Here is a 16332-nt window from a genome sequence, read left to right as displayed (position 1 = left end):
GACACCACGCCATTTCTCTATGCAATAACATCTATGCTTTTCTTTTCTTTTTTTTTAATGGATTCTAAATATTACTGTGTGGGCTGTTTGGAGCCTGCAGTATCAACTGACCGTTTGGTTTGCATCTGATGGTGTCCATGCAATCATTCCTGAGAACTATAAGCACACTTACACTTCTGAACCCATAATAGATTGATTTCCATTTTCTTTGTAATGGTCCTAATAATAATAAGTTTTATGTGATATTGGGATAAATAGTTTTTCACAATCATACAGAACGTCTCACATTTAGGCCCTCTGTCAAAAGTCAAAATCTTTCCAATAAGCTCTAAAGGCCAGAGAAGCTGTTGTGGACATCATTCCTGGATGGAGTTTGCATGTTCCCCCCGTGCCCCCTGTACCCTGTGTGGGTTTTCTTTAGGTACTCCGGCTTCCTCCCACAATCCCTTGGCTACTCTACATTGCTCCTAGGTGTGGGTGTGCGGTTGTGTGTCGGCCCTGCAATTGACTGGCGACCTGGAATAAGCTTTATTTTCTATACTGGATAAGCTGTATAGAAAATTAATGAATGAATGGTCACGCTGTATAATAGGTAGAGAGGAAAATATATATTATCAGTTTCATTTGGACGTAATCAACAGTAGTGATTCTGTCAGCATGGTTGTGTTTATAATCTAAACACAAGTTATGGATTGGGTGCTCTTCTGATGAAGCTCTGTGTGCAGTTAGGTTAGCATGTCAGTCATCACTATAGAATACATGTGAGACACTGAAGCTGCTGGTTGCATGGGGCCAAACTGCTTCCCAATTCAGAGACATGGACAGATAAAACAGAAGAAAGGTGTACACGGAGCCAGAAACCCCAGTATGACAGAGGAGGGAACACCTCATTAACAGCAGCCGCCTGGACTGATCCCAGTCCTCAGTCTGGGGAGTAAGAGCCAACTCGCTCCATTACAGGGAAGAGAGAGACTTCTAAAGGGCATGACCATCTGGAGCAGGTCTTGCTCATTTTTTTCTAAACTGCGTACAGGTGGAATGCAGATCCCAGGCTCATCAAGCAGGTTGATAATCAGGTGCCACTGAAACACATTCATGTTGTTCTGCGTAGGGTCAATCGTGGCTGCTGGTGAAATGCAGCAACGGGATGGGGGGAAAAAAAAGCTCTGAGATGATTGTTATGCAGGATTGGTGTGCTATGAAAACCCCAGCATGGGGGAAATATTTTCGAGAGCTCAAAGCAGCCCAGTTGTTCAAAGAAACAGGTCTATGTCAGATAGAAGTAGGACAAGTTTTTAAATAAGAATAAGTACAACCAAGTCTTTTCCCTTCCGTCGCTCAGCGTCCAGGAAATGCTGTCAAATGCCTTGGGGACGGATGAAAACTCAGTATCCAATGCTGGGATGACATTTGTCCCCTAAGGACAAATGGCTTCATATGAAAAATTGATATGGGGCAGAAAATAGACTTCCAGTCCAATATGGAATAAGGGTGACCATGAGACTAGTACAGAAGGAATCCAAATTATAGCAGCACAATTTACCCAAATTAATTATTCACTGGGCAGGATCCTAGTATCAGTAGCTAGACACACAATTACAAAGACATGAGGTTGGGCTTGTTTAAGGATACATCCAGAACAAAACTAATGAGCACTGACTCACTGATTGATGGCAGAGTCCTGGAGCTATTTGTCTGTCCTCTGCATGTAGTTTGGTGCTAAAAAAAGTGTCTAGATAAGGCTTTTCCAGTATTAGCAAGATAAGGAGAATGAGTGAATGTAGCCATAGAGGTGTTTTCCTCTGAAAGTGAAGGCCACATGGTTCAGACTTCTTAAAAACAATGTGCCTGTAACAGATTTTCTGCAGTATATCGTTGCTTGAGTAAATCCTTGGAGTGCGAGAAATAATTACCTCTCCTGAATTACATCATATTATGTATATACATGAAGTGCCCTCAAAATGCTGCTGTAGTAACCTCATTGCTTCTCAACTCGAGGGATCTGTTCAACATGCTCACAAGTGACAGCGAGTCTTAATAAGTCAGCCAGCAACCACACTGCATGGAACACTGCTTCCGCGCTCGACTCCGTGCTCAGGGCAGATACATAGATAATCAAGGCATGACAGTAGGTTTTACATTTCAAATAACCCACGGTGCATTACCAGCAGTTATTTACAGTGTAAGCACTGTTCATTAATTTTTAAACAGGCCCTTAAGGTCTGGTTGACAGACAAAGCTGGAAAGCCAAAGCAGGAGAACGAACTGTTGTTGTTTTTCGACTCAATATGAAACATAGTAATGGCGCTAAGGAAAGTGCTACAGCATGCATTATTAATGCGTTGATGATGCAATGCATAGAGGTCATGGCCATTGTCTCCATGTGCAGTCATTTATCATACAGTGTGTCACCATGTACAATGATATAGACGAATGGCATCAAGTTTACATTTTAGATATTTAGCAGATGTTATTATTCACAACAACAGTTTAGCTGTAAATGTTGCCAAAAATTAATAAGTTTAACTCATCAAAATTTCTATTGGTTACTGATAATCTAAAACAAAACATATTTTTTCCTTTAGAATAATTTTTCTACAGATTGTACTCAGGAATCCCCCACACGAGAAGAGAAGACAGCTGGGCAGATGTCTTTTCTTGCCGTGAACCTTGAGCCACTGGGAGTAGTGGGAGTCTCAGACACCACAAATGAGATCGCACAGCTGCCATGTCTCCATCCATGCTGGCGCTGTTGTGAATGTTAGCAGGGGTTGTACGTACAGGTGCTCTGTGGAAGTGAGGCTGTGACAGCATGTACCTGGTAATCCTCCTTTCTGGCTTTTCCTGGTGCAGCGTTGTAATCTCATTGCCCATGCGTGTCTCATTAATTCCCCTCATGGCCAAGTGGCCCATCACTCCTGCTGTCACCACCTTGGAAGATCCTCCAGCCAACCCAAGGCCTCTAAATCAAGCAACCACAAATCATTGATGAGGGTCAGACTGTCACAAACTGTGAGGACTCACCTTGGGCTTGGCTTTTTGCAGCCCTATAAATGAAGACTATTGTGCTCTCTCCATCTCTGATGGATGGACTGCAACAAAACAGAAGGGAATTGCGGCACGGCCATGATAAGGACTGTTTTACATAGCCGCAGGCTCACATATTATGAGAGCATATTTGTACAAATGAGTGGAACCTTCAGTCGATTTCTAGTTACCACCCACCGCACTGGCTGATGTTGATGTGACCAGGTCAATCATACTAATTAAACTAGATGGAACTGTGGCTTGACTATGTTGTGTGTTGTGTAATGAGGGTGCTAATGATGCTTAAAAGCGTTTATCGAGTGCTCACTCTTTAGTACATAGTTCACTTTTTTATTTCATAGCTTCAAGACCAACTTCAATATCTTTAAACGACAGCATTTGTCATTGTGACTGCGACCAGTGAAGTCAGTCGACTGTAGCTGAGTTTGCAAACACACACAGAGAAGATGAGTTTGCTTTCTATGTAAGAACAATTATGAAGAAAATAAAGGTTTACCAGATGATATGGTATGCTATAGCATGATTTCAAAGTGCTAATGGATAAAAAGTGTAAAACTAATTTCTAGCCCCTCCAGTGCTTGTACAGTGTGAGTCTGCCTGGCTGGTAGGGAAAGTCAATGTTGGAATACAGCTGGGTTCTCGAGGTTAGCATGTAGGTTGATAGCAGCTTGTGCAAATGGTTAACATTAATTCTTTATCTCTGAAAGTTAAATGTTTGCTCCCTCAGTCCAGATGAATACTGAAGCATATTTTCAAAGACTCATAAGATCTTGTCTGGAGCAAAACAAAGTAGCTAGAAACGTAATAAAACATAAGTGTGACTGCTGAAGATTCTGACCAGTGTGATTAGCTGTCCAATTCATTTGTCGTAAATATTTCCAGGCTTCAACTATTACATGAGCCAGTGCAATCATCTAACCTTATGGTCATCTGATGGGTGGCACTTCTAGCTCTTCAGGCGCTCACCTACTTGTGGAATGAATTTGACACTCGCGTTTGGGTTCAACATCCAAATGAAACGGTTCAAATAATCTGGATCAGCTGTTAGCTTGTTAACAATCCATCTGATTTCTTGCCTGGTCTTGTGGTATGTAAAATGTTATCCACACCAATAGAAACAATGGCCAAAGCTACAAAATATGTTGGAAAAAAACTGAATCATTCCTTGACTTAAAGAAACAAATTGGTATTATTAGAAGATCACTGTTAAGATTATCTCAGAAAAAGGACAAGTAGCAACAACAGAACTCAGTTTTGTTTTTTGGGCTTTGTTGTAACCCACACAGAAAGAAAATATATGAACATTTATGTTTTTTGTTTTTTTATCTATGCCATTATCTTATTCCACTTCCTGTTACAGATATGAGATGTAGTTGAAAGCTCTAAAATGTAGTAATTGTACCTTTAAATCTGTTATGTTATGCATAGCGTTTTCAACGTCCTCACTGAACAACATACTTCTGTTTTGTCGACCATATGGGGATATTTTTTAAAATGTTCTTTATCACACACTGGTATATGAATATATGAAAACACTACGATCTTAGGTCGCATAAAATGTTCTAAAGTCCACTTACTGTCATGAACTCATTTCGTTAGTCGTGATGTAGCAAAACTTTTCTGAACGTAAACGGCGGCCAGCTGCATGGAGACACCAGGATCAGCTGAGGTCCTTGGCTTTGCTTCCACGTCGGAAATGAGAAAAATCTCAGCCCGTCGTTTGTTTTTACCGAAGCGATCACGTGAACGATTGTGTCAGTTAACGACACAACACGTTAGCACCGCGTTTTAACTTGTTTAAGCAAAACAACAGAACACAAGAGCAGCCGGCGTAAACAAACTTTTCAGTTTCCCGCAAAGTCCACAATGCATTGCGGCTTTCCCTCTCCGCTACGTCACACTTGCGAGCCCTGCAGCCTCCTAAGCCGGCTGTCCCGGTTCGGCTTTGTGAGTCGGTAGTTCGCCCGTCGCCGCAGTATGGATCGAGTTGATGATAGATGACAGAGTGTGAGGCTGCAGGCAATAAAACAATCAAAAGCTATTGTCTGCACTGAATTAAAATAAGTACAATCATAAATACATTTTGTTTGAACATATATGCACATTGCATCATTTGCAAATAAAGTGAGATATAGGCATTATGTATGGCATATATGCACCTGACTGAGGCATGTATGTGGATATATAAAAGTCATATATGACACATATATTTCCTATATATCCACATACATGCACATATATGACCCTAAATATGCCATACATGCAGCATATATTCTGCATATATTTGGATATATGTCCACATATTTCCTTTCCGTCCAGGTAAAATGTCATCATTTTGCACTGATTTTTCACTGTATACCAACAGTTCCAAACTTGGAGCTTTCTAACAGAATAAAACAAACAAACAATTAATCTGAGCAAAACCTCAAAAACCCACATTTTTTGACATGAAATCACTACTGGGTCTTTTGTGCCAGTAAGGGCTCAAGCTATCTTTTCCAGCACTTTCATGATGCAATGGCAACACATTCAAACTTTTACCACAGAATTTCCATATACACCTCTTCTAGCGCCTGTTCTGTATGATAATTAGATTTTCATGCCATATGCAAAAGATCAGTCTACATGAGGTGATACTAAGCATTGTGTCTTGACAGCCAGTGCCTGTGCGCACTCAGAAAGCTATAAACAGTTTTTCGAGCAGCTCCAAAACTGTGTCCCGGGTGACTTCAGTGCTGCAACAACTGGTGAAACAACTGGTGAAAGTGTGGATTTGACAGTTTCAGTAACACAAATCCTTCAAAAGACACAAATGGTACTTGTACACGGCCCATGTGGTGTGTGTGTGTGAATGTTGTCGCATTATTTGAGGTTTGTGCCATACGCACAAAATAAATTACCATTAAAGCTGAATGATTTTGCAATATTTTTCTAAAACAAGAGATCAACCATTGTGTTTTGACTTGCTGCTCCTCCACTGGTGACTCATGGTTTTGCATCAGGCATATTCATGTCCCTTCTGTTGCAAGTAATTCTGGATTTGGCAGAAGGTGAGAACCTTCAGTTTGCATCTTAAACCAAACCAAACCCAAAATAATAGCCAAAACAATGAATTAAGTGAAGCTAACATGATTTGTAAAGCTGAAGGGAACAGCAATCCCTTTCACATTATATTATTTGATCCATTGGCATTATGAAACATTGATTGATGCAGCTCTTATAATCGATGGGCTACTATCCAATGAGAAGGATTCAAAGAGCACACTGTCCATCAGTGATTAAAAATAAATTAAAATGAAAACATTAAGGATATTTGCGAATCTGCAGGGAGTGAATGATGGTCTGTAAGTGACGCAGCAGCAATGGGGACTCCATGAAGAAACAAGAAGCATTTCTGTGCGACTTCATGAGCAATGAATGATGTTTCGTTGAACAGGGTCAAGGTCAGTGATGTTACGGTTTTGTGTGTATTGAATACAAGGCCTGACATGTGTGCCCAGGGGCCTTGGAGTTCTCAAGTAATCTGGCTGTTTTTGTTCCTTTTCACTGCATCGCCACAGCTACTGAGCACTGAAGATTTAGTCTCTGGCATCTTTCCAGGAACAAATATTTAGTGCATAGGATGTAAAGTTTCCAAAGGGAGGAACAAAGATTAATTTTGGAATAAGCAGAACTGGGCAGTCCCCACACCTACCATATCCCATCACCCGACAAAATAGCTTATTTTTCAGTGCTTTCCATATAACACGTATGACTATTTCAGCAGAAGTGAGCTGCCGATTTTTTTTAAAGAAACTGGTTCTTCAAAAGATCTGACAATGTGTTGTCTTTTTTAAAAAAACAAAAAACAAAAAAAAACAAGGCAAATAAAAAATAATTTCCCTCCATAAGCTGAAAATAACTGACAGTGAAAATTCAGGATAAATGTGTTTGATCCTCTTTCTGCCAACCTTTATCCTCTGCCATCTGAAAGAGGGTCAGAGATTACAAGTTAAAATGTCAAAAGCCCCAGTGGCTTTCCTAAGACACAGCTGAAATATAAAAGCTGCATTATACATGCAGTCCTGATAAAAACTGTCAGGGATGATCTTAAAAAAAAACTAACCGCTTTTACTGAATAAAACCATGTGGATATATAGAGTTCATACTGTGATTAAACAGGCTGTGTTGTTAGACATACTGTAAGTTAAGAGGCAGTGGATAAGAAATAGCTGCCTATATATCACAAATCCCATTTTGCAGATGACAGTGGCAATTTCTTTCTCTGCTTTTATCAAGTGGTTTAGGCTTACTTAGATGTGCAGAACTCAAAACTGTGGAAATTGTGAGCAAAAGCAAAATCCCACCCCACAGCAAATAAGGCATTTCCCATTTCCTCAGTGTCAGTTATATAAAAACAGTGAACAGCCCTGACAAATCTTTCTTCACTTCATTTTATAAAAATATTTCTTTAAATCAACTGTCAACAGATCCACAAGAAGTTCAATTCCATAACATTTATGGGCAAGCAATTCAAAGCTCAGACACTGGCGTGAAAACGCATTGATGTCCGCAGAGATTCGGAGAAAATACTACAGTGTTTTCCCACAACAGAAAACTCACAATTGGAAATCTCAGAGAGGAGGCAATGTCCTCAGACACAGCTCAAAGACATGGTTACTGGACTGTTCCATACTAAACGAAGACTTTTTCCTCTGGAGACCATTGAAGCCTTCCTGGAGCGCAGCGCTGCAGACTTCTCCTCTGTGGCAGCCTTCAAGGTGCAGAAGATAAGAAAAATGAAAAATGACACCATTGGGAAGCTGAATGCTCTTGTTCTGGAAAACAGACATGCTCTCTCCCAAGCATTGTTTATTTAGACTTTTGGTCCTCAGGAGTGGTGTCCTTTGTTTTCTTGACGATACCTTGCAAAGCTATCCACAGTGAATGGATGTCCTACCCTGTATTGCTAACTTATATATCAAAAAGTTGAAGATTTAAGATTTATGGTGCTTATGGTTCTCCAAATCTGTTTTATTTGATGTGTGAATTACATTCAGTGACAGTGTTTTATTGTTTTTTTATTAAACTCTGTATACGTGGTATCCGAAGCATTTATAACAGCTACGTTTTGGACCAAAATCATTTTATTGTGATGGAATTTCTGTGATCAAGTGGATTAACTTGCAGAGACTAGAAAAGTCCATTATGGTAAAGGTTAGTTCAATCTGATAGTTCAAAGTAATGCAACATGTTCTACATTTTGAAATTAGCTGTATTAACCTCAAACTCACAGAGTCACCAACATCAGTGTTGAAGATTCTCTCTTTTTGTTTTTTTTTTGTTTGTTTGTTTGTTTGTTTTTTGCTTTTTTAAATCATTAAATGCCAAAATTTGGTCACTTTTTGCCATACCTGCACATTATCCCACATATCACCTTCAGTATGGTGAAAGTTACATTATGCTTATGGTGTCGTTATGAGTGACTTGACGTACACCCCAAATCATTAAATAGGGACATAATCTAACATACTCGCCAACATACTCGTTTGCAACTGGGGCTATACCCCCCCCCCTCCCCGCTGTTGCTGTTCGAGTACAGTACGAGTACCATTACATCATATACTCATTCTCTATATATAGTTATATATATATATAGTTATATATAGTTAAATTTCATCATCCTTTTAAATAATTTCTGATGAAATAAATGCAGCTTTGTCTGTTTGTGCCAATTTTGTCCTTCAGGTACGAGGACATTTGAAAAAGTTAAGAATGGCTGCTCATAGACTTTGCTACCCATGAATCATGCCTTACATTTTTGTTCCTTCGTTCCTTTTGAAGATGTGGATTAGTCAAGGCAAACAAGTAAATGTTTGTTAAAAATTTGGCCGGCTCTCTATTGTCCCCAGTTTGCACAACCCGTCATGACTTTTCACAAGTTCTGTTATTATGTATTCATTCTCCAGTGGCCTTCTAATTAACCTCATTTCATTCAACCTGCAGGCAGTGATTATCTGCTGAATACACCCGTTTAATGGGGATTTTATAAAAGTATTATTTTATTTTATGCCTCATCTTGAGGCAATGCAATTATACTTATAATTATGTGTTATTTGCACAGAAATATTTCACGTCATTAGATTTGATGAATTGAGTTTTGCATGATATACACAATGAGTCCACTCTAAAAGTACATAGAGGCTGAAATACAAGTTGCAAAACAAAAAAGGTTAAAACCCCAGTTCCCATCATGAGTTCTGTCGAGTTGGTGTTGAGCTACATTTGGGGTTTCTCACCCGTCGAGCGAAGCCGGAACTGGAATCAAAGCTCTCCAATTTGAAATTGGCTTCACAGAGGGTTTGGTGCTCCCTGCACTGGCGACCGTGTTGAAGGGAACGGACAGCATCTGTGCTACCAGCTGAGTTGACTTAAACCTCCTGGCAAGCATTTCATTTGGAGAGCAGCTACGGGTGGAGAGAACACAACACTTTTCCGTGTTTGTTTTCGTATTACATGGTTTGTTTCAGTCAAACTTGTGTCTGACTGTTTGTCTCCTTTGGGCGAGATGTTCAGCGGTGGGGGGTTGGGGGGCTGGAAAAATGTCATTTAGCCACAATGGCTGGGATCAAGTCAAATTTATTTACAGTGTGTGCTTGTCAGATTTTGTCAGCACTTTCCAGAGTAACAATGAAAAAAGCAGTACAAGAGAGACACTCTTAGAAGACAACGATGTTGGCAGTTTTGCAGTTTCATTTCTTTTTGACCTCAGCATCCAAATAACTTTGATTTGTCTCCATTGGGAATACACTAATGGCAGCACCAACCATATCTGTAGTAATGATGCAGATGCAGAATGCAGAATGAAAAATGCAAACATGATAGCACATGCAAATCTGTCAGTCATCCCAATCCATGAATGCATGTACTGGCTCCCTCAGGCAACAGGTGTCTTTGGGGTTGCCTTATTGAAAATTTCACATGACCCCAGATTTAAAACCCACACCAGGTCATTCGAAATTGGAAAAAAAAAAAAAGAGAGGCACAGCAATTTTTTTACTGCCCCAAAGAGTGAAGGACAGTTAAAGACAAGATTTGTGGCTTCAGTCCTTCTGCAGAGAGGGGAGAAAAGAATAAAAATGCCAAAGTGTAGGGCAGATACATGTACGTCGATGGCAAACGCTTCATCACAGGTTAATTCATGATGGTACGAAGTAAATGACATGTCTGCTGATTGATCCTGTAGATTGAAGAGAATTAGAAAAGCGTCAGTGTTCTGAAGTTTTTACTGTGAAAAAATATGACCCTACCATAAATACCTGCCTTTAGCATGGAGTTTAGTTTAATAGTCTGTCTGCTGGACAGACCTCTGGGAGTTGAAGGCAGTGGTACACCAGTGCAGCCCATGAAGTTCTGAGATCTGTGCGCTTGCTTTTTGTTTTGAGTTGTTTTTTTTTTAAATAATAAGTTAAATGATAACAAAAAAATCTGTCTAAGGTATTAGTGAAGCAAGACTGACATAATATTAACATTAACATTTCAGAAGCAGCTTAAATGTATTTTCTCTTGTCTGATGTCGCGTATAATTCTTCATAAATATCTCCTTATAATTGTTTATTTGCATAAAATCTACAACATTACACTATATGAATGCCTCAATATTGATCTAAGAAGGGAAACTGCTGATCATGAGGGTCATATTTCAGAGATGAAGAAAAAAAAAAATGCCCTGTGGCGTATATAGCATGAACTATTACGCCATTCTTACTGTGTGTTCTCTACAGTTTCATCAAGCCATGAAGGAGATGAATGATGTGCGGGGAAGCCCAGTGGAAAGTTCGGCTGTGTGAAGCGGTGGCAGCTCCGGCACTGTTTACTGTGCTTTGTAGTCACCAGGCCCACAGCCATTTGTCACACTATTGGCGCATTGGCATACAGTAGAGCACACAGCCGGAGCTGCTCTTTCATTCATCAAATCGAAAGCTGATGAGAGAGTTCTGACTTAAATTAAACAAAACTGAATAGAGCCGTTGCATTGTTCCAGCGTGAGTACGCTTTGTCATTTAAATGCACTATTTCAAATGACCCACATTGCTGTCCTGGCTCTCTCACAATGACACCAAATTATCATTTAAATGAGAAGTAGTTATGTTATTTGTAACAATATCATTATCTTCAAATACACCAGGCATAAAATTGTAATACGATGGTTTTCCCTGGAATTGCAATTTCAACAAATTTGCATGACACTGATACGAATGTGCCTCAGTTTTAGCCGAGTGAGTAGTTTGAGAAAATATGCTTCAATATGAAGAACAAAAGCAGCATATATTTTACTACTACATACTGTATATTACAGTGACTACCAGAAATACAGTAGGTACAAGTGTAATTGTGCTAAAAAAAATACTAAGAGGCTTCATCCAGATGTAATTTCCCAAACGAGACAATCTACTGTGTTAAAGCTTTTAGCCCATAGGCTCATTTACAAAAATGTAAATTATACAAATTGTTGTCACCTCTCGGCAGGTAAACTGACAGAAAACACCAGCAAATGGTTCACTGCAGTGCTGCCCAATTTAATGGACAAAAATAGAAATTTCAGACAGTAGTGGGCTTAACAGACCATAATGCAATGCAGTCAGAAGAATTATTAGTATTTTGTCAGCAACCTTTGTTTACATGTCATTCTGTGACATATAAGAAATCAAGGGTTGCATTCAAAGAGCGTCATTAATATGGCTAATGATGTATTCAAAGGCAGCTTTTGAGACCTGAAGCCATTTTAAAATTATATTTACATTTTCAAGTAAATCAAATAAAAACAAAGATAGCCTATTATTACGTTCAGTGAATAAACAAGGAAGTAATGTTAATGTGCTAACTAATAAAAGGCTATCATGTGTGCCACAAGTTTTTTCATTAAATCTAGAGAATTTTAAAGCCAATATTTGGAATATATTTGGGTTGCTAGATGCTCCACTATGTTCAATAGCTGGTCAGCAACTTTGTCAGACCACCTTTTAGTATTGGCAAAATGCTAGATGGTGCACCTTTAGGAATCACGCTGATGTAAAGGGGGAAAAAAGCAAATCTATCACATTAGTCAACATCTGCACTCATCAGCTTGTCAATAGAAACTGTTGGGAGAATAATTTTTAAGCATTTAGCTGTAGCTACATCAGTAGTCACTCTTCATACAAAAATATTGATTAATGCACCTTTAAATGCCAGATATTGCAGGGTAGGTTTTATCTTGGGCCCAATGGCTGGTCTGAGCACACACCTTCATAAAATGTGAATCATTTTAGGATTCAATATACAAGCATCTTGTGTCACATTCTATATTGGCTGAGTGGTGTGTTGCATGGTAATGTGTGGCTACGGAAACACACGGATTTACTATGAAAGTGTAGCTGGAGTTCGTTTTTTCAATTAGAAATGTGATACTGATGTATTTACATTCTCGAAGATGAACAGAATAGGTGATGCATACAGTCATGTAGGGGTCAAGACAGCAAATGGAAGTGCAATTCCAAATTGTACAGCCTTCATTTTGCTAAACTCAAGGTAACTGCCTCCTCCACGATGATGCCTTGTGGTTGGGAAGGAGTGCTCAAGGTCAGCAATATCTCGGTGTCTGCATCTCTTACCGACACGCAGAAGAGTAGGTCTTAGCAAAATTTTGGTCCAACAAGCTGTACAGTCAAAAACAATTTTCAATTTTCTTCTGGGATTTTTCAAACATCACAATCTTCTGTGCAGCAAGGTACACATTTGATCAAAAAATTACAGAGCCTACAACAAAAAGTCTAGGAAAATAGGAAAGAGCAACTTACATGACATCAAACTGAACAAGCACATAACCAAACCAAGGTGCTAAGAAAACAAGGCCTTATTTTCGAGCACTATAAACATTACTAAAAATTACAGTACTTTTAGGGATGATGAATACAAAATTTGGGCCGTATTATTTTACACTCATGCTGTCAGCACCAAATCACCAAGGAGGACTACAAAGCAGGACAGGCCAGGACATAATGGGACAGGACAGGAAAGGAAACCTTAATAAAGGGTATTTGGTGTATTACATCAGGGAGGGTGCAGTACATAAGGACAAGGCACCAATAAATAACAAATAATGCACATAAAGTCCATAAAAATAATATAAGGCTGAGATGAAAGAAGAAAGGAGCATAAAACAGGTCCAGTGACTGTAATTATCCTAAGGAGCAATAGTATATGGTAAGACCATATTTAACTTTTAATGCATTGAAGCTTATCCACCTGCAAAAAAGTGCTAAATTAAGTTCCGGCCACAAAACTGGCTCTAAAACAGAAGCAGATGTAAATGAGATGAGAAACATTGCTTCAGATCTTCCCGAAATGTACGTCTGGGAGAGACGCTTGGCTCCACTGCATTGTGATTCTCATTTTCAGGTTCTGGGTACTTTCATGACTTGGTGGCTGTTAACAGGCAGACATCCTTTAAGTCTCACTGAGGATTTCCTAACAGTGGATCCTGCCTGTTCAGCCTCCATTAAGACTTTTAATCATAAGTTCTACATAATCATACACTCCACATGTTTCCTCTGGTGAAGGTGGGACAACCTCATTTTGGGAGTTCAATACTGTAGCTAAAATTCTGATCAGAATGCTACATATGGAGCTCACCACTGAGAAATTCTGGTCATGGATGTCAAAAGACAGTCTGAACAAAGATACATAAAGACCATATAGACTTGGACTACCACTTAGATGAAAGGCTGGATCTACATCAGCAGGACCCCTTCTTTCACCTTCTTTGATGGTATACTATTCGCAGGAGGCAATTTCAGTGGAGGGGCGAGGAGATTCCATCCCTCTTGTTAGCAAAATAACCAAAATGCATCCCCATTGTTAACCTGCCATCCCTCCTCCCAAAGCAGACAGAGTGCAGGGCCAGAGGGGCTGTTTAGTTGAATATGATACTCCAGTATCCCTGACTCATTTATCCTTTATCTGACTGAGGTTTGCTTGAATCCATGGCTCTGAAATATCAGCAGCCGAACTCTGCTGTGTACCCATAAATCCATGGTGCTGAAGTAACACGTGGATTTGTAACTGCGCCTTTTCCTCAGTCCTGTCTTTCTCTTAGTTTCATCTCAGTATGATATTCTCTATAAATATTCAGTTCTGTACCATATTGTAGCCTGTATTCTCTGTTTTGTCATTTTCTGCCTCTCACATTCAGTCACAACAGTCAACTGTCATTTAAACAAAGCAGTGTCACAGGCTGAAAGTAACAAAAAACAGGCCTAATGACATTTTCTGACATCTGAGCTGTGTTACGCTCAGGCCACAGAAGCTGTCGCTGAACTGCAGCAAATCGCATGCGTGTGTCCACACTGTTTATATTTTATTTGATTCCTATAATATCCTTACTATTACCCCTCTCTTTATGTCATTTTGTCAGAACTATATTAAGTTAGTGCTATACAAGTGCAACATTTCCTACTGCTACTTCACATTAAAAGCATTCAGCTGGCAAAACACGAGGTAGCTTTTATTGTGAAGCATGACCACAAAAGATATATATATCTATATCTATATCTATATCTATTTATATATATATATATATAGATAGATATAGATATATATATTTGTCATCAAGAACAGCAGTCTTAAGCATTACAACATTAATTGAGGTTGTTACATGTATTAGTTACATGTATAGTGTCTAGTGATTCTTCACAAACAAGACTTTGACTCTTATCTGCATTTGTATTCCAGAGTAACACCCCAAACACACAAACTCAGTTTTCACTAACTGGCAAAGTAAAAAATGATTTGCCAGGATGACAGTTAAGGTGTCTGGCGAGAGAGAATGCCATGTGCTCGCCCAGCAGGCACACGCCGCATTGCAGAGCGTGTGATATTGTGGATGTGTTGAATTTGCATCGCTGTCATGTTACTGAGTTAACATCACCTTTTTGGATGTTAGTAAGCCTTTAATAGGACTTGGCATCTTCATTATTTTGTTTCTCTGATTGCCTTAGGCTCCTGTGTGAACCTCAGGACAAAAAAAATATTTAGCAAAAATAGTACAAAAAAAAAATATGAAAGTAAAAAAGATTTATCTTAAACATATTATTTGTCATTTCTTAAAGCTTTTGCTCTTTTGTCAATTCAAACGCCATCTGGGTAAATGAAGTTCCTGCTGCCCATATGTTTGCTCAAATTTATTTTTGTTAATTTCAAAGGCAAACCTAAGCACGTGCTGCTTATAACTTGACAGGTGGAAAAGGTGTGAAGTTGGCAGTGTTCCACAACATCACAGCCAACGGTCCAGTTGCTTCTTCGCATGATATCCTGCAGTATGTTATTACTGATGTACAATACTGCACATGAATGAGCTTTATTCATCTTCTGTGGCTTTTACCACAAGCTTTGGTCCATAGTTACCTCTGCTGTATTCCCAGCTTAATCATTTATTCAAGGCTGATGAACATGTAAGTACATCGTAATGTACCGAACAGCAAAACTACAGCAAGGAACTGACACCCCCAAAGATATATGCACAGCAGGAGCGATGCTACAACACAAGTGCGCTCACAGTGACCCTCTTAAAGGGTCAATAAAGTCCTACTTATGACTGTCAAAGTACCATCAGACAGCACATACACAGAGACGCTGGTTCGCTTTGATTAGCTGCTCTGCATCGCAGTCCATGCAACACTGAGTGGTGGTCTGCCATTTTCCCCCGAGTTCCCTCACCCTCCGAGAGATCAACATCCCATGGCTCTCATCCCATAACATGAAACGGCACTTAAGTTAAGGGGATGAAATGCAAAGGGACATGACAAAACAGCTGTATTTGATGCCCTGGTAATGAGAGCAAGTCAGCATCACACACTGTGTAGCCATAAGGCCTGAGGGCGTAGTCACCTTTTAAAGGACTCTGACTGGAAATAGGACCAAAAGAGAAAACAGGACACCCCTGATACAGTATGCATTTGATGGTCCAATCACAGGCTGGCAGTAAATGTCAAATTCTTAACACAAGCTCAAGCACATTCATTTTTGCACATTCTTGCACTTAAGACAAAGGATGTAGGAAATAATAAAGGAAATGAATTTGCAGTCCACATCCCTCAAATCATGAATGATGATGAGTGCTAATCATGAAGCCAGTGGCAGAACATAAACACTTCTGTTTGAAAGGAGACTTTGATAGAAAAGAATGGAAAGAATTGAATGGAGACACAATGAAATACCTTTTTTAAAAAAAAAAAAAAAGAAAAAAGAAAAGACAATAAACTGGCC

General features: G+C 39.4%; 1 protein-coding gene across 3 annotated transcripts in view; it reads right to left on the bottom strand.

The window, feature by feature from the left end:
* LOC124056882 (contactin-4) overlaps positions 1-3248 on the bottom strand; it is an 84387-nt gene extending 81139 nt beyond the window's left edge. For 2 of the 3 annotated variants that reach the window (XM_046384791.1, XM_046384792.1), the window contains exon 1: positions 2819-3248. The gene's annotated coding sequence lies outside the window, so the exon portion shown is untranslated. The remainder of the gene's footprint in view (positions 1-2818) is intronic. The other variant, XM_046384796.1, reaches the window with a different exon arrangement.
* Positions 3249-16332: the final 13084 nt, after the last annotated feature.

This window comes from Scatophagus argus, chromosome 3 (genome assembly GCF_020382885.2).
Source record: "Scatophagus argus isolate fScaArg1 chromosome 3, fScaArg1.pri, whole genome shotgun sequence".
Classification (NCBI taxonomy): Eukaryota; Metazoa; Chordata; class Actinopteri; family Scatophagidae; genus Scatophagus; species Scatophagus argus.
Note: the sequence above shows the minus strand (reverse complement) of the source record. Positions and strands in the feature narration are given on the sequence as shown.